Genomic DNA, 16372 nt, shown 5'->3' with positions numbered 1-16372 from the left:
TTAATTAATTAATTTTCCATGATCATGCTGCTTTGATTGCTATAGCTTTGTAGTAAGCTTTGAAGTCTGGTATTCTGACATGTCCAAGTTGATTTTTTTATTTTGCTAAGGATCATTTTGGCTGTTATTGATATTTTGTGATTTCTTATGGAATTTAGGATTATTTTCTCATTCTGTAAAAAAAATGTCATTGGTGTTTGATAGGAATTTCATTTAACTTGTAGGTTGCTTTATAGGTATTTTAATTATACTAATTCTTGCCATCCATGAGCAAGTTCTATTTTTTTCCATTTTGGGAGTCCTTGATGATTTATTTCTTCAATGTTTTAGAATTTTCATTGTAGATATCTTTTTATTTATTTGGGTACATTTATTCCTAAATGTTTTATTTTTGTCCCTATTATGTATGGGATTAATTTTTAAATTTCATTTTTGGCAAGTTGGTTATTAGAATATAAAGAAGCTACTGTATTTTGTATGTTGATTATGTAACCTGTGACTTTACTGAATTGGTTTTTCATCTTGAAGCATTTTTTGGTGGAGTGTTTAGATTTTTCCATGCACAACATCATGTATTCTACAATGTTGTTGAATTCAGTTATTGTTAATAGTTGTGTTGAGGAATATTTCATGTTATGAATATAAGAGCATGTCATAGAGGCTTAAAAGTTTACCTGTGGAAAATTTCTCTGTTGTTTGCCATGGGGGAATTAGAGTGTAGTACCTGGCAGACTTGTGGACTGACATTGCTGATGAAGTGCATGGGTTCACCCATTGGTTTATCACTGCTTTCTGTGCCCCCCCCCCCCCGACTCCCAGTGAGACAGTGAGGCTTCTTACAAGGTTGTGTGCTGAGTGTTGCTGTCCGCAGCATATAAGTAACATGATCTCATGGGATCATTTCAGACATTTGTACCTGCACCTGGGTGATGCAGAGTCTTGTGTGCTGTGAGATGGTGAGTCTGGCTGCACCAGATGACTGCCGGCTGCCCCTCACATGCTGCCAGGCACCACCCAGGACATGTAAGAAAGTAGTTGCCTCCTCTGCAGCTGTCTCAGATGGTGAAGTGCCGTATCTCAGACACCAAGGAAGTCCACATAGAGGTACACACCTTGCTGTGGATGGAGACACAAAGCCTGCTCAAAGACTGGACAGGGACGCATTGAGAAGGGCAACCTTGCCGTGTTCCTGACAGGAAGTAGTCTATAAATCACCGGGCAACAGAGTTGACAGCTGGCAGCTCTCACGGAACTACATCAAGATCCTGTCCGACTTATCTGGAAAGCACAAACAGATGGCGTCATGTTTGCACAGAGGGTGACCATAAACTGTCCCTTTTTCTACTGCAGTGGGTGTCCAGAGCATGTTAAACACCACACTACAGAAGGAGCCTCTATATTTCCGTGTATGGCGTACAATTAAGAAAAAAAGAGAGCTACTGAGGCTGTTAGGCATTCTTCAGCGACTATGTGCAGCCCCCACCCCTGAATGGCAAAGCTGCCCATAGGACAGTCCCATACAAGGTACCTTGGACCCAGTGGAATTATTCATTCACTTGCTTAAGCGTTATTCATTGTTTCATTGAAAGACAAGAAGACAAATTTCCCATTGGCTGGATCACTCCAGCCCAAATATCTGAGCCATCCTCTGTTGTTTCCCAGGGTATGCTTAAGCAGGAACCTGGATTTGAATGCACGACCAGGTGTTGATCCTCTGTAATTACTCTGTAATGGGATGCTGGCACCAAAGATGATGTCTTTAATTGCCATGCCAAATACAATGTATTGATGCGTTTATATTCTAATTTATTAGAATGGCAGTGTGAGATAGAGAAAAATGTTTCCATCTGTTGGCCTCAACCCCGGAGCCTGCAAACATTATGGAAGGGCTAGGCCAAAGTCGGAAGCCAAGAGCTCCATCCACTTCTCTCACGGGGGTGGAGGAGACCTAAGTATCTGACCCAGTGCCTGCTACCCATCAGAGTGTACATTAGCAGGAAACTGGACTGCAAGAAGATTGTACGGAAATCCAGGCACTCTGATATGGGGCGTTGATAACCCAAATGGCATCTTAACAACTCTATCTCAGTTCCTTGGCTATTGTTATATTGTAATGATTTTTTATTTGAAAAAAAAAAAACAAACATTACGGAGGGAGAGATATCGGGATATTGTCCAATCCACTACCTCGCTCTCCAAATGGCTGCGTCAGCTACAGATTAGCCAAGGTGAAGCCAGGAGCAGGAACTCCATCTTCTTCTCCTACATGGGTTGCAGAGGCCTGAGATCTTCAGACATGATCCACTGTCTTTCCTTGCACCTTAGGAGGAAGCTGGAGTGGAAGCATAGCAGCCGGGGCATGACCCAGCACTACAATATGAAATGGAAGCTTTGTTAGCTGACGCCTTACCTGCAGTTCCACAACGTCAGCATTCCCGTCGTTATTTGTAAGAGCGGTCCCACCACAGGACCAAGCAAAATTTCTGGCCCTGTTGGTGTCCACTTCAGAAGTTCATCAAGCTATGCAAACGCTACGCACCCTGGGAAATAGCAAGGTGGACACGTAGAGTGTTCACAGCCAGAGTTTCCTTCAACATCTCCCTGCAGTCCAGTGCTATGTAATCGAATGTGGTGCTCTCTGACTTGCTCTGATCCATTGTGCACATGATGGGACCTATTGTGAGCATCAACAACAAAGTCAGTGGCTTTGCAGGCTGCACTGCTGCCTACTGGCTCACTTCAGGCAAGTCTCATGAGTTTCTCCAGACCCTCTGGACACCACGGATGCCTTCTAGACAGAAGACCACCAGAGATTCAACAATGGTAGGCTTCTTCTGCACACGAAGGTAAGCTGTCATCACCAGGCAACTTTATGGATGGCAACCACCGTGTAGTAGGGTCACATTATAGAGCCTTGTGGATCATTGGGCACTAACTCCTACGGCATTGTGATCTTTCCCAGTAGAGTGCATCTGCCCAGCAATATTCATTGACAGACTATGGAGAGGACATGCCCTTGGGTCGACTGCCATGGCCATCATTAAGACAGGACCCAACCTCTTCCCATGAGTCCTTGTGTTGCTTCTGCCCACTGCTCAGCTGTCATTTCTGTTCCTTGGTATGGACAGCCTAACACTTCTGTTCTTCACCTAGATCAAGCCCAAGTCTTTTGTACTGATGTGGCATGCTTGCCTAGAGCCTGGACATTTACCACACACCTCCCTATATTGTCAGCACCCTAAAATAGCCACTCAGGCAAGACAAGTGGGGAATTGGCATAGCTGTCCCTGACGTAGTAGAAGTATTGTCTGAAATACACTGAGTCATCTATTAACCCACTCATCAAGCACCTTCTCAAAGCTGGAGGATAGGATTGGAGGCATCCTGCAGATTACCACGACCTCAAGAAGGTCATGCCTCGCTTTGAATTCGCCTTACTTGACATTACCAGGCTGCCCCTGAGAATTTTGCCATTATTGGTGTGGCAAGCATTTTATTGTGTCCCGTGGAGATTTGGGGCCATTTACTTTTTAACTTGAAGGCCAACACTGCACCTTTCTGAGACTTCTGTGGGCTGCCTCTGGTCCCCCAGGGCTCGTGGTCTGTGTTAACAGGCTCTGGCTGGCCTTCAGTTGTCATCTAGCATCCACCTGTGACACTATGTTGAGGACATTGTTTCAACTGGTAATCAAGAGGAGGAGGAAAAATGGGCCTCAAACATCAGCATCTGACGCCTTGTGCCAGTCAGTGTGGACCTTAGTCCCATAGGAGGTGAGAGCTTGCAACCTCAAATTTTTGGTCTACGTTTTGAAAAAGGAATTCAGAAAAATTCCTCAGCAAATCCCCATATAACTCCTTCTCCTCAGTGACTCGGTTTCAACCAAGGAAGCCCAGCACATTTTCACTTTGTGATAACACCAACATCCTCACCTCTAGTGAACCCTAAGACCCACCTATCTCACCAGTCACCCACAAGCATGCACCTTGGCGGATAGTTTGTGGTTCTGAGGCTCACATGGGTAAAGGACTTGAACTTAGCTGTGAGCTTTTAGTGACACTACTGTTTGACTCACAGAGAGTTTGGACTACCTCACTCAGCATCATGAGCTGTGTCCTGGCCTCCAGCCACTGGGAATCTCTAGTTAGATGGAAGTGGGCAGAACGTGTGATCATCCTACTGGTCCTTGAGCAGCCCACCCTCACTCAAGGCCATCTTGAAATTCACATGTCCACCAATTCTTGGGACATCACCAATTGCTAGTGGCCTTTGTGTGGCCTCAAACTGGATAGTCCATACCCTTACATTGGAGTACCCCCTTTGGTGGGACACTGTTGATATCTGTGCTACGGGCCTAACCTCACTGACCAACTCTCAGCTATTTTGATTGCCAAAATTCTACTGCCTTTTAATGTAGCAAAACCGCACTATGTATTATCTGCATCCTTGCTTTCATAGTGGAGTCTCCCTGGCTTATATTATTTGGGACATCATAGGCCTGTCGACTTGGATTTCAGCTTGTAGCTTTCCTATTGTATCCAAGTCAGTTGTGGAAGTCCCCAAGGAATGCCTGCTGTGTAGACAAAACTGTCATTCCTCTTTGTTGCACGGTTGCACTTGGAGTGGTGATTATTCACATGCTACCTGGCAAGTGGATTTTATTGACCTGCTGTAGCAAATGGCACGTGCTTCCTGTTATGTAAGCCAACACCAGACTTCTCCTTGCTGCTTTCTTCATGGCTGAAAATGTCATCAGAGTCTAAGTACGTCATCCCTGGTGCATTACACATGGGACCAAAAGTATCTGAAATACTTAGTTCCTGTCCATTTGGTGTATACACAGCGATGGAGTTTCTAGTTCACGTGAAGGTTATGTTTTTTTTTTTTTTAATTTTGAAGTTAACAATAATTGTACCTACTTAAGGGCTGCTGTATGATGTTTTGGTACATGTCTATAATGTGTCCTGATTAAAAATGGGGTGATCAGTATTTCCCTTTGTTTCTCAGTACTTATGATTGAAGTCTTGGGATTTCTTCTGTATGTTCATACAACACATACTCCGTTATTGTGAGCTATCCTCTCCATTATTCTGTGTAACATTAGGAAGTTATTTCTTTGATCTTACTCTGACTTGGTACCCATCATCCAAACTCCTTGCATTTTCCCTCCAACCTCTTACATCCTTTATTAATTATTATATATTCAGATTGGTGTATTTTAAAGATTTATTTATTTTTATTTGAAAGGCAGAGCTGCAGAGAGAGGGAGAGACAGAGAGATGTTTTCCTTCTGCTCCTTCACTACCCAAATGGCTGCAACAGCTGCAGCAGAGCAAATTCAAAGCCAGGAGCCAGGAGCTTTTTGTGGGTCTCCCAAAGTGGATGTAGGGGCCCAAGCACTAGGGCCACCTTCCATTGCTTTCTCAACCCATAACCAGAGAGCTGGTTCAGAAGAGGAGCAGCAGGGGTAAGAACCGGTGCCCACATGGGATTCTGGCACCACAGGCAGAGCCTTAACCTATCGTGCCACAGCACTGGCCCCCGATTGTTTTTAGCTTGTGTTTGTGAGGGAGTGGGTACAGTATTTGTCTTTCTGTGTCTGGATTGTTTTCACTTACTTCCAGTTCCATACTTCTTGCTTCAAGTGACAGGACTTCATTCTTTTCAAATGGCTGGATAGTATTCCATTTTGCATATATACAACAAACTCCTGACCACTTCGTCTGATGAACTCTCCGCTCATTTTGTTTGCCAAGATACTATTCCCTTTTAGTGAGACAGAAATGCAGTCTACTTTATCTGCATCCTTGCCCTCCTAGTGGGGACTGTGGTATGAGAATGAGTTTCTGCTCCCGAGCATATCTGATTTGGGGACATCTTATGCCTGTCAATTTGGAGTTCTGATTGTGGTTTTCCTATTCCATCCAACCCAGTTGGAAAAGTCCCCCAGGAATGTCTGCTTTGCAGACAAAACTTAAATCATTCCTTTTTCTCCCACGGTGGCATTTGGAGAAGTGGTTACTCTCACATGCCGTTTGGCAGGTGGGTTTTATTGGTCTGCTGTTTCAAGAGGCAAGTGATTATCGTTGTTGATGGGCACACCAGATGCTCCTTGCTTTTTCCTTCATGGCTGAAAATGTGCTTCAAACATGGGACTGTAGATGTATGAACTGCTCCCTGGTGCTTCAGACACGGAGCTATAGATACACAGAACTACTTACACTTAGTTCCTTTCTGTGGGACATGTACCCAGTGGTGGTGTTGCTGGTGCACGGTATGGTTCTGTTTTCTGAAAATTTTGACATTAGCAATAATTTCACATACCTAGGGTCTACAGGATGATGTCTCGGTGCATGTCTGCACTGTGTCCTGTTGAAAAATGGGATAATCAGCATTTCCCTTTCTTTGTCACTATTTTATGACAGAAGGCCTGGAATTTCTTCTGTGTGTTCATGTAACATATACTAGGTTATTGTGAGCTAGTCTCCTCACTGTGCTGTGTAACGATAGGAACTTATTCCATTGATCCGACTCTGATATTGTGCCCCTCGTCGAAACTCCCTTCATCCGCCGCAGTGCCTGCCATCCTTTATTCATCATTATGCAGTCAGGTTCTTAGCTTGCGTATGTGAAGCCGTGCACGTGTTATTTGTCTTTCTGTGTCTGGCCTTTTTCACTTAACATGATATCCTCCAGTTGCATACATTTTGCTGCAAAGGACAGGATTTCATTTTTAAATGGCTGAATAGTATTCCATTTGGTAGATACACAACAAATTCTTGATCTCTTTATCAGATGATGGATTCGTTGGTTGATTCCATAATTTGGCCGTTGTTAACAGTGCTGCAGTAATCATGGTGGAGCAGGTGTCTCTTAGATCCAGTGATTTCATGTCTTTTGGATGTATACAGAGTATTGAGATTGTCGAGTCATATGGCAGTGCTATTCTTAGTTTTTAAGAGATCTCCACGGTGTTTTCCTCAGTGCTTGTACTCATTTGGATTCCCACACTCAGTATAGGAGAGTTCTCCTTTCTCCATATCCTTGCTAGAATTTTTTACTTTTTCTTTTTGATAGGCATTCTAGCGTTAGGTGATATCTTTTTGGGGTTTTGATTTGCATTTCTTCTTTAAAAAAAAAAAAGATTTACTTGAGAGGCAGAGTTACAGACAGAGAGGTAGGCACACAAAGGTCTTCCATACACTGGTTCAGTCCCCAGATGGCCACATTGGTGAGAGCTGAGCCCATCCAAAACCAGGAGCCAGGAGCTTCTTCCCAGGTGGTTGCAGGGACCCAAGCACTTTGGCCATCTTCCACTGCTTTCCAAGGCCATATGCAGAGAGCTGGATCAGAAGAACAGCCAGGACATGAACCAGTGCTCACATGGAACGCCAGCCCTGTGGGCGTAGGCTTAGCCTAGAATGCTGCAGTGTGGGCCCCTATTTTCATTTCTCTGATGGCTCGTAATAGTTTTTTTCATATATTTGTTGGTCATTTCCTTTTTTTTTTTTCTTTTGAGAATTGTCTTTTTAGGCCCCTTGTGCCCATTTCTTAACTGTATTGGATGCTTGATTTTGAATTTGTTGAGTTCCTGATATTCTGGCTATTAATCCTTTGTTGGATAAGTAAGTAGTTTGCAAGTATTTTATCCCTTTCCATTGGTGGTTTATTCACTCTGTTACTGTTTTCTTTGCTGTACAGAAGCTTCAGAGTTTGATCTAGTTTTACTTTTGCTACCTGAACTTCTGGGGTTTTAAACAAAAAGTCATTGCCTCTGCCTCTTTTAAGAGGTGTCTCCCTATGTTGTATTCCAGCAATTTCGTATTTTCGGGTCTTTGATCCATCTGAGTTGATTTTTATATGTTGTGAAAGACAGGCATTTAATTTCATTCTTCTATATATGTCTATCTAGTATTGTCAGCACCACTTATTGAAAAGACTTCGGGATTTTCATCAAAAAATCAGGTAGCTGTTATGTATGTATGTTTGTATTTATATATTTTTTTCTCTTTTCATTGATCTTTGTATCTATTTTCATGCCAGTTTCATCCTATTTTAGTTACTATAACTTTGTGAAATCAAGTATTGTTACGCCCCCAGGTGTGTATAGGATCACTTTGACTTCTCTGGGCCTTCTCTGGTTCCATATGAATGTTAGAAGCTTTTTTTCTGACGGTTTAAAGAATGTCATTGGTATTTGGATAGGACTTGCATTGAATCTGTAGATTTCCTAGGGAATATGAAGATTTAAATGTTAATTCTTCTAATTCATGAACAGGGGAAGTCTTCACATTTTCATGTGTCTGACGATTTATATCAGCAGTGCTTTATAATTTTATTGTGATCTTTCACTTATTTGGTTGTATTTATTACTAAATATTTAATTTTTGTAGCTATTATAAATTTAGGTTTCTTTTTTCCTGTTTCCTACTTTTTATTTAAAATATACAAATTTCATATACTTCATATATAGAGGTTCAGGAAGATGGTGATACTTTCCATTCAACTCTCCATCCCACCTCCACCCTCCTTCCTTTTCCCTCTCCTCTTCCCATGCTTACTTTTTACAAAGATCTTAAACTAACCTTTTCAGAGGATCATTATTGGTGTGTAAGAATGCAACTTTTTTTTTTTTAACATTGATTTGGTATCCTGTGACTTATTGGTTTATCACTTCCAACATATTTTGACTGCGGTGTTTTAAGTTTTTCCGTCTAAAATCAGGTCTTCTGAAAAAACAGGTATTTTGATTTCCTCCTTCCCAATTTTCATCCTTTATTTCTTTACTTTACCTGAGTACTCTGGTGAGTACTTGAGATACTGTATTGACTAAGAATGGTCTATGTGGAGTTCTTATCTTGCTCCAAAACTCTGGTGAAATATTTTCAGCTTTTTCCCATTCAGTATGATATTGGCTATTGTTTATCATTTAGCTTTGATAATTTTGAGCTATATTTCTCCTGTACCTTGTTAGTAGAATTTTTTTTTTATCATTAAGGGATTTTGACGGGAGCATTCCCTTAATTTGTTGAGATGTTCATTTATTTTTTGTTGTTCGTTCTGCTGATGTGATTTCATTGATTTTTTTTTATAGATGCTGAACCACACTTGCATTCCTGTGATAAAACATACTTCGTCACATTACATGTTGTGTGTGTGTTTGTATATATGCATATATCATACATATGTGTATATATGTATATATCATACATATGTGTATATATATATCATGCGTGTGTGTGTGTGTGTGTGTGTATATATGGTATCTTTTTGATGCATTGTTGCATTCATCACGTTTGCAAAGACTCACAGCCTAGAAAGTGGTTGAAATAAGAAAGCTTGAAATCACTACCCATGCTTTTTCAATCCCAGAAAATCCAAAACATTTTCCCTAGGCCACAGAGTGACAGACTATACTAAAGAAAATATTCAAAACCTAATTCCAGGGACTGGCACCGTGGTGTAGTAGGCTAAACCTCCACGTACAGCACTGACATCCCATATGGGTACCAGTGCATGTCCTTCCTACTCCTGTTCCATTCGAGCTCTCTGCTATGGCCTGGGAAAGCAGTAGAAGATGGCCCAAGTGCTTGAGCCCCTGCACCCATGTGGGAGACCCGGAGGAAGCTCCTGGATCCTGGATTCAATTCGGCCCACCTTTGGCAGTTGTGGCCATTTGTGGAGGGAAGCAGTGGATTTAAAACCTTTCTCTCTGTCTTTCCCACTCTTTGTCTATAACTCTCTCAATTAACTACATAAATCTTCCCCCCCACCAAAAAAAAAAAAAAAAAAAACTGCTTCCAATGGCAGTAAAGCTTTCTGTATAGATAGAACAATGTGAAATTCCTTCTGTATGGATAAGAATAAGTTGCATGGTCTAGTTTTGTATTCATTCAATAAATGTTTCTTCATATATTTCAAACTGAACCATTAAAAATTCATAAATTGGGAATTTAAGTCAAATGAATACAGTCTCATATAAATTTCAGCCTGTCAATGGACTTCCTTGGATGCTGGAGACTGCCCCTCTGCACCTGGATTCTGGAATCCTTCGGGCGGGTACCCATCCTTCTCTTCTCTGACTTCTCTTTCTATTTACACTCCCCAGATCATTGAGATGATAAATAGCATAGGACTCAGGGGAGATTCTCTATCTCTCTGAATTTCAGATGTCTCATCTGTAGAATTATTTTTAAGTGTTTTTTTTTTAAGGTGGAAGTAATTTAAAGTATAATACCATGATGTACACACTAGGTGCTCCAGAAATTAAAAAGAGTATGTTTACCTCAGGAAAATAAAATTAGGTTTAACTAGGAAACTGAACGTCAAAGAAGGAAAACAAATCATCACTGAACAACAGAACAGCCATTGTAGTTTTTTTGTTTATAAGCTGGGTCCCCTTTTTGTTTTTGAAGTCCTTCTTGTGATTCAGCTGACCTTTCCTTTTTTTTATTTTAAGGGTTTTATTTTATTTTCAGTTAGTCTTAACAGATTCAATATAGTTCATAGATACAGTTCTTGGGAATAATAGAGGAAGGAGGAGAATGGGTGGGAGAGTGGATGGGAAGAAGGGTAGGGTGGGAGGTATCACTATGTTCCTAAATTTGTATGTGTGAAATACATGAATTTTGTTTACCTTAAATGAAATCTAATGAAAATGTTAAGTGAACAAATGTCATGTATTTAATATATATGCAGACTTAGGAGCATAGTAATGTTTCTTCCTGGTCTCCCACATGGTGGGCATAGGGGCCAAAAAACCTGGGCCATTCTTTTCTGCTTTCCAAGGCACATTAGGAAGGAGCTGGATCAGAAGTGGAACAACTGCTACTCGAACCAGCATTCATATGGGGTGCCAGTGCTGCAAGTGGCAGCTTAACTCCCTACACCACAAAGCCAGGCCCAGTTCCCCTTTCATAGCAGCTGTCACAGTTAGAATTTTACATTTTTAGTGGGGTGATTGCATGAATAACCATCTCCGGTGCTCTTCTCTAGCATCAGGGTGTTCATAATGCACCCGTCATCCAGTATTTTGTGTGGTATGAACACTGTGAGTTTTTTAAGAAAGATTTTGTTTAATGAATACAAATTTCATAGGTACATCTTTAGGAATATAGCAGTTCTTGCCCCCATACCCACCCTCCCACCCCCCCCCAGTCTCATCCCACCTCCTGCTCCTTCGCCCATGCCGTTCTTCATTAATACTAACTTTTACTTATCTTTATATACAGAAGCCCAACTCTATATTAAGTAAAGATTTCAACAGTTTACCCTAATGCACACACACGAAGTATAAAGTACTGTTTGAAGACAAGTTTTACAGTTAATTCTCATAGTACAACTCATTAAGGACAGAGGTCCTACATGGGGAGTAAGTGCACAGTGACTCCTGTAATGTTGATTTAACAGTTGACACTCGTATTGATGACATCAGTAATCACCCGAGGCTCTTGACATGAGCTGCCAAGGCTATGGAGGCATTTTGAGTCCACAAACTCTGGCAGTATTTAGACAAGGCCATAAGCAAAGTGGAAGTTCTCTCCTCCCTTCAAAGAAAAGCTCATCCTTCTTTGATGGCCTCTTCTTTACCCTGGAACCTCATTCACAGACATCCTTCATGGTGATCTTTTTTTTTTTTTTTTTGCCACAGTATCTTGGTTTTCCATGCCTGAAATGCTCTCATGGGCCTTTCAGTCAGATCCAAATGCCTTAAGGGCTGATTCTGAGGTCAGAGTGCTGTTTAGGGCATTTGTCATTATGTGAGTCTGCTGTGTGGACTACTTTCCATGTTGGATCATTCTCTCCTTTTTAATTCTCTCTATTGTCATTAGCAGACACTTGGTCTTGTTTATGTGATTCCTTTGACACTTCATCCTATCTATATGATCAGTTACACACCTAATATGATCACTTTGATTAGTAAGGTGGCATTAGTACCACCCAGCTTCATGTGATTTGGTGTCCCATGGCAAGTTTTTAGCTTTACCCTCAGGGGTAAGTCCATGGGAACTTTTTGCTGAACTGTACATCTCTTCTCTTTCTTATTCCATTTCTTATTTTTTTTAACTGGGATCTATTTTCAAATGGATTTAAACATCTATGATTAATTCTATGTTAAGTAAAGAGCTCAACCAGTGGCATTAAGTAGAAAAAGAGCATAGTGAAAACAATAAAAGCATAAACTGTTTCTCGACAGTCAAGACAAGGGCTGTTCAAGTCATTGCTTCTCTTAGTGTCAATTTCACTTCTAGAGGTTTCCTTTTAGGTGTCACAGATCAGGGAGAAAGTGATATTTGTCCCTTTGGGACTGGCTTATTTCACTAAGTATGGTGTTTTCAAGATTCCTCCATTTTGTTTCAAATGATGGGATTTTTTTTTTTTTACTGCAATGTAGTATTCCATAGAGTACATATCCCTTAATTTCTCTATGCAGTTTTCCATTGATTGGCATTTAGGTTAATTCCATGTCTTAGCTATTGTGAATTGAGCTGCAATAAACATGGAGATACAGATAGCTCTTTTGTGTGATGATTTCATTTCTCTTTGGTAACTTACAAGGAGTGGGATGGCTGGGTCATATGGTAGGAATATATTCAGACTTCTGAGGTTTCTCCAAAGTGTCTTCTATAGTGGTTTTCACCAGTTTGCATTCCCACCAACAGTGGATTAGGGTACCTTTTCCCCCACATCCTCACCAGCATTTGTTGTTTGCTGATTTCTTTATGTGAGCCATTCTAACCGGGGTGAGGCGAAACCTCATTGTGGTTTTGATTTGCAGTTCCCTGATGGTTAGTGATCCTAAACATTTTTTCATGTGTCTGTTAGCCATTTGGATTTCCTCTTTTGAAAAATGTTTGTTTAAGTCCTTGACCCATCTCTTAACTGGGTTGTTTTTTGTTGTTATGGAGTTTCTTGACCTCTTTGTAGATTCTGGTTATTAATCCTTCTTAAGTTATATAGTTTGCAAATAATTTCTCCCATTCCTTTGGTTGCCTCTACACTTTCCTGACTGTTTCTTTCGCCATACAGAAAGTTCTCAATTTGAAGTAATCTTATGTTTAATTTTGGCTTTGACTGCATGCACCTCTGGGGTATTTTCCAAGTACTCTTTGCTTGTGCCAATGTCTTGCAGGGTTTTTCCACTGTTCTCTAATAATTTGATGGTGTTGGGTCATAGATTTACGTCTCCAATCCATGTTGAGTGGATTTTTGTGTAAGGGGATAAGGTAGGGGCCTTGCTTCAAACTTCTGTGTATGGAAGTCGAGTTTTTCCAGCACCATTTCAGGAAGAGACTGTCCTTGCTCCTGGGATCAGTTTTTTGGCTCCTTAATCAAATATAAATTGGTTGTAGATGTGCAGATTGATTTCTGGTGTGTCTAGTCTGTGTGTTTCATTGTTCTATCCATCTGTTTTTGTACCAGTACCAGACTATTTTGATTATAACTGCCTTGGAGTATGTCTGGAAAACTGGTATCGTGCTGCCTCTGGCTTTATTTTTGTTGTATAAGCTGACTTGAGCTATTCAAGGTCTCCTGTGTCTTCATATGCATTTCAGCATCATTTTTCTAGATCTGAGAAGATTGTCTTTGGTGTTTTGATCAGAATTGCACTGAATTTTTAAATTGATTTCAGAAGAATGGACATTTTGATGATATTGCCTCCACCAAACCATGAACATGGAAGGTTTTTCCATTTTTTGGTATCTTCTTCTATTTCTTTCTGTAATGTTTTGTTATTCTCATTGGAGAGATCTGTGACATCCTTGCTTATATTTATTCCAAAGTATTTGACTTTTTGTAGCTATTATGAATGGGTTCGATCTTAGAAGTTCTTTCTCAGCTGGCATTGTTTGTGTATACAAAGGCTGTTGATTTTTGTGTGTTGAATTTATATCCTGCTACTTTACCAAACTCTCCTATAAGTTCCAGTAGAGTCTTGGTGGCATTTTTTTGAATCCCCTACGTATAGAATCATGTCATCTGTAGCTAGGAAATTTTGATTTCCTCTTTTCTAATTGGTATCCGTTTGATTTCTTTTTCTTGCCTTAAGGCTCTGGCTGAAACTTCCAGGACTATATTGAGTAGCAGTGGTGAGAGTGGCCATCCCTGTCTGGTACTGTATCTCAGTGGGAATGCTTCCAAGTTTTGCCCAATTTGCTTAGAGTTTTCATCATGAATGGCTGTTGTATTTTATGAGATGCTTTCTCTGCATCTATTGAGATAGTCATACGGTTTTTGTCAGCATTTTTCTAATGTGATGTATCACATGGATTGATTTGTGAATGTTAAGCCATCCCTGCATACCAGGGATAAATCCCAGTTGTTCTGGGTGAGTGATCTTTCTGATGTTGGATTCAATTGGCTAGAAGTTGTTGAGGATTTTTGCATGTATGTTTTTCAGGGAAGTTGGCCTGTAATTCTCTTTCTCTGTTGCATCTTTTTCAGGTTTAGGAATTAAGGTGGTGCTGGTTTTGTAGAATGAATTTGGGAGGATTCCCTCTCAACTGTTTTGAATAGCTTCAGAAGAATTGCAGTGAATTCTTCTTTAAATGTCTGGTAGTTTTATTCAGCAGTGCAGCCATCCAGTCCTGGGCTTTTCTTTGTGGGGAGGGCCTTTATTAATGATTCAACTTCTGTCTTGGTTACGAGTCTGTTTAAGTTTCCTATGTCTTCATGCCTCAATTTAGGTAGCTTATATGTGTCTAGGAATTTCTTCTACATTTCCCAGTTTGTTGGTATACAGCTCTTTGTAGTCATTTCTGAGGATTTTGTTTTATTTCTGTGGTGTGTGTTGTCCATTTCCTTTTTCATCTCTAATTTTATTGAATTGGGTCTTTTTTTTTTGGTTAGTTGGGCAATGGTGTGTCAGTTTTGTTTATTTTTTTTTAAAGAAATTAGCTCTTCATTTTGCTGATCTTTTATATTTTTTAATTCAATTTTGTTGATTTCTCCTCTAATTTTTTTCTTGTTTCCTACTAGTTTTGGGTTTGGTTTACTGTTGTTTTTTCCAGATCCTTGAGATGCACGTAGCTCATTTATTTGGTGCTTTTCCAGTTTTGTGATTTCGGCAGCTATTGCTATAAACTTTGTTTTTAACACTGCTTTGCTATATCCCATAAGTTTTGATATGTTATGTTGTTGTCTTCCTTTGTTTCCAGAAATTTTTTGATTTCTCTGTTGACTTGTTGTTTGACCCACTGTTCATTCAGGAGCATGTTGTTCAGTCTCCATGTTTGTATATGCTCTAGAGATTCCTGAGTTGCTGATTTCCAGCTTCATTCCATTGTGGTCTTAGAAGACGCATGGTATGATTTTGATTTTTTTGGAATTTGCTAAAACTTCCTTTATGGCCTCATATGTGGTCAGTCCTAGAGAAAGTTTCATGCACTGCTGATAAGAATGTGTATTCTGCGACTGTAGGGCGAAAAGTTTTCTAGATCTCTGTTAGGTCCATTTGGTGTATAGCGTCGATTAAATCTGCTCTTCTCCTGTTGATGTTCTTTCTGGTTGATCTGTCCATTGCTTAAAGTGGAGTAGTGAAGTTCCCCATTACTATTGCACTGGAGTCTAAGTCTCCCTTTAAATCCTTTAACATTTCTTTTAAATAGCCAGTTGCCCTGTGATTAGGTGCATATATATTTATAGTAGTTACATGTTCCTGTTGAATTGATTCCCCTAATCATTACACAGTGCCCCCCCTTAAAGATTTATTTATTTGATAAAAGATCTGTCTGCACTTCAGTGTTTATTGCAGCTCAATTCACAATAGCTAAAACATGGAATCATCCTAAATGCCCATCAACAGTAGACTGGCTAAAGAAATATGGAATATGTACTCTATAGAATACTATACAGCAGTAAAAAATGAAATTTGGTCATTTGAAACAGAATGGAGGAATCTGGAAAACACCATACTTAGTGAAATAAGCCAGTCCCAAAGGGACAAATATCATATGTTCTCCCTGAGCAGTGACAACTAACTTAGCATCTAAAAGGAAATCTGTAGAAGTGAAATGGACACTATGAGAAACAATGACTCGATCAGTGCTTGTCCTGACTGTCAAGGAAAAACTTACTGTTTTATTCCCTTTAGTATTTTTTTTCTACTTAATACTATTGGTTGAACTCTTTCATTTACACACGAATATTCTTAGGTGTTTAAATTTAACTGAAAAGTGATCCCTGTTAAATATAAGAGTGGGAATAAGAGAGGGAAGAGATGTATAGTTTGGCACATGTTCTCTCGGACTTACCCCAATGGTAGAGCTAGAAATGTTCCATGGGATTCCAAATCAGTCCCATCAAGGTGGCATGTACCAATGCCATCTTACTAGCCAAAGTGATCAGTTGCAGTTCATAATTGATCAAAAAGAT

At 40.2% G+C, this 16372-nt stretch overlaps 1 protein-coding gene across 28 annotated transcripts in view; it reads left to right on the top strand.

Moving 5' to 3' along the window:
* The window catches only part of LOC149124877 (rho GTPase-activating protein 20-like), a 98395-nt gene that overhangs the window by 23884 nt on the left and 58139 nt on the right, over positions 1 to 16372 (top strand). For 6 of the 28 annotated variants that reach the window (XM_089302091.1, XM_089302094.1, XM_089302092.1 and 3 more), the window contains exon 1: positions 2152 to 2846. The exons of 4 other annotated variants lie outside the window; for them this stretch is intronic. The gene's annotated coding sequence lies outside the window, so the exon portion shown is untranslated. Of the gene's footprint in view, positions 1 to 2144; positions 2847 to 16372 lie in introns of those variants that run through there. 18 more of the 28 variants (XR_016211669.1, XR_016211667.1, XR_016211668.1 and 15 more) reach the window with 5 other exon arrangements.

Source organism: Oryctolagus cuniculus, chromosome 8 (assembly GCF_051225735.1).
Source record: "Oryctolagus cuniculus isolate XC-2025 breed Fujian yellow rabbit chromosome 8, ASM5122573v1, whole genome shotgun sequence".
NCBI lineage: Eukaryota > Metazoa > Chordata > Mammalia > Lagomorpha > Leporidae > Oryctolagus > Oryctolagus cuniculus.
This window is presented reverse-complemented; position numbering and strand designations above follow the sequence as displayed.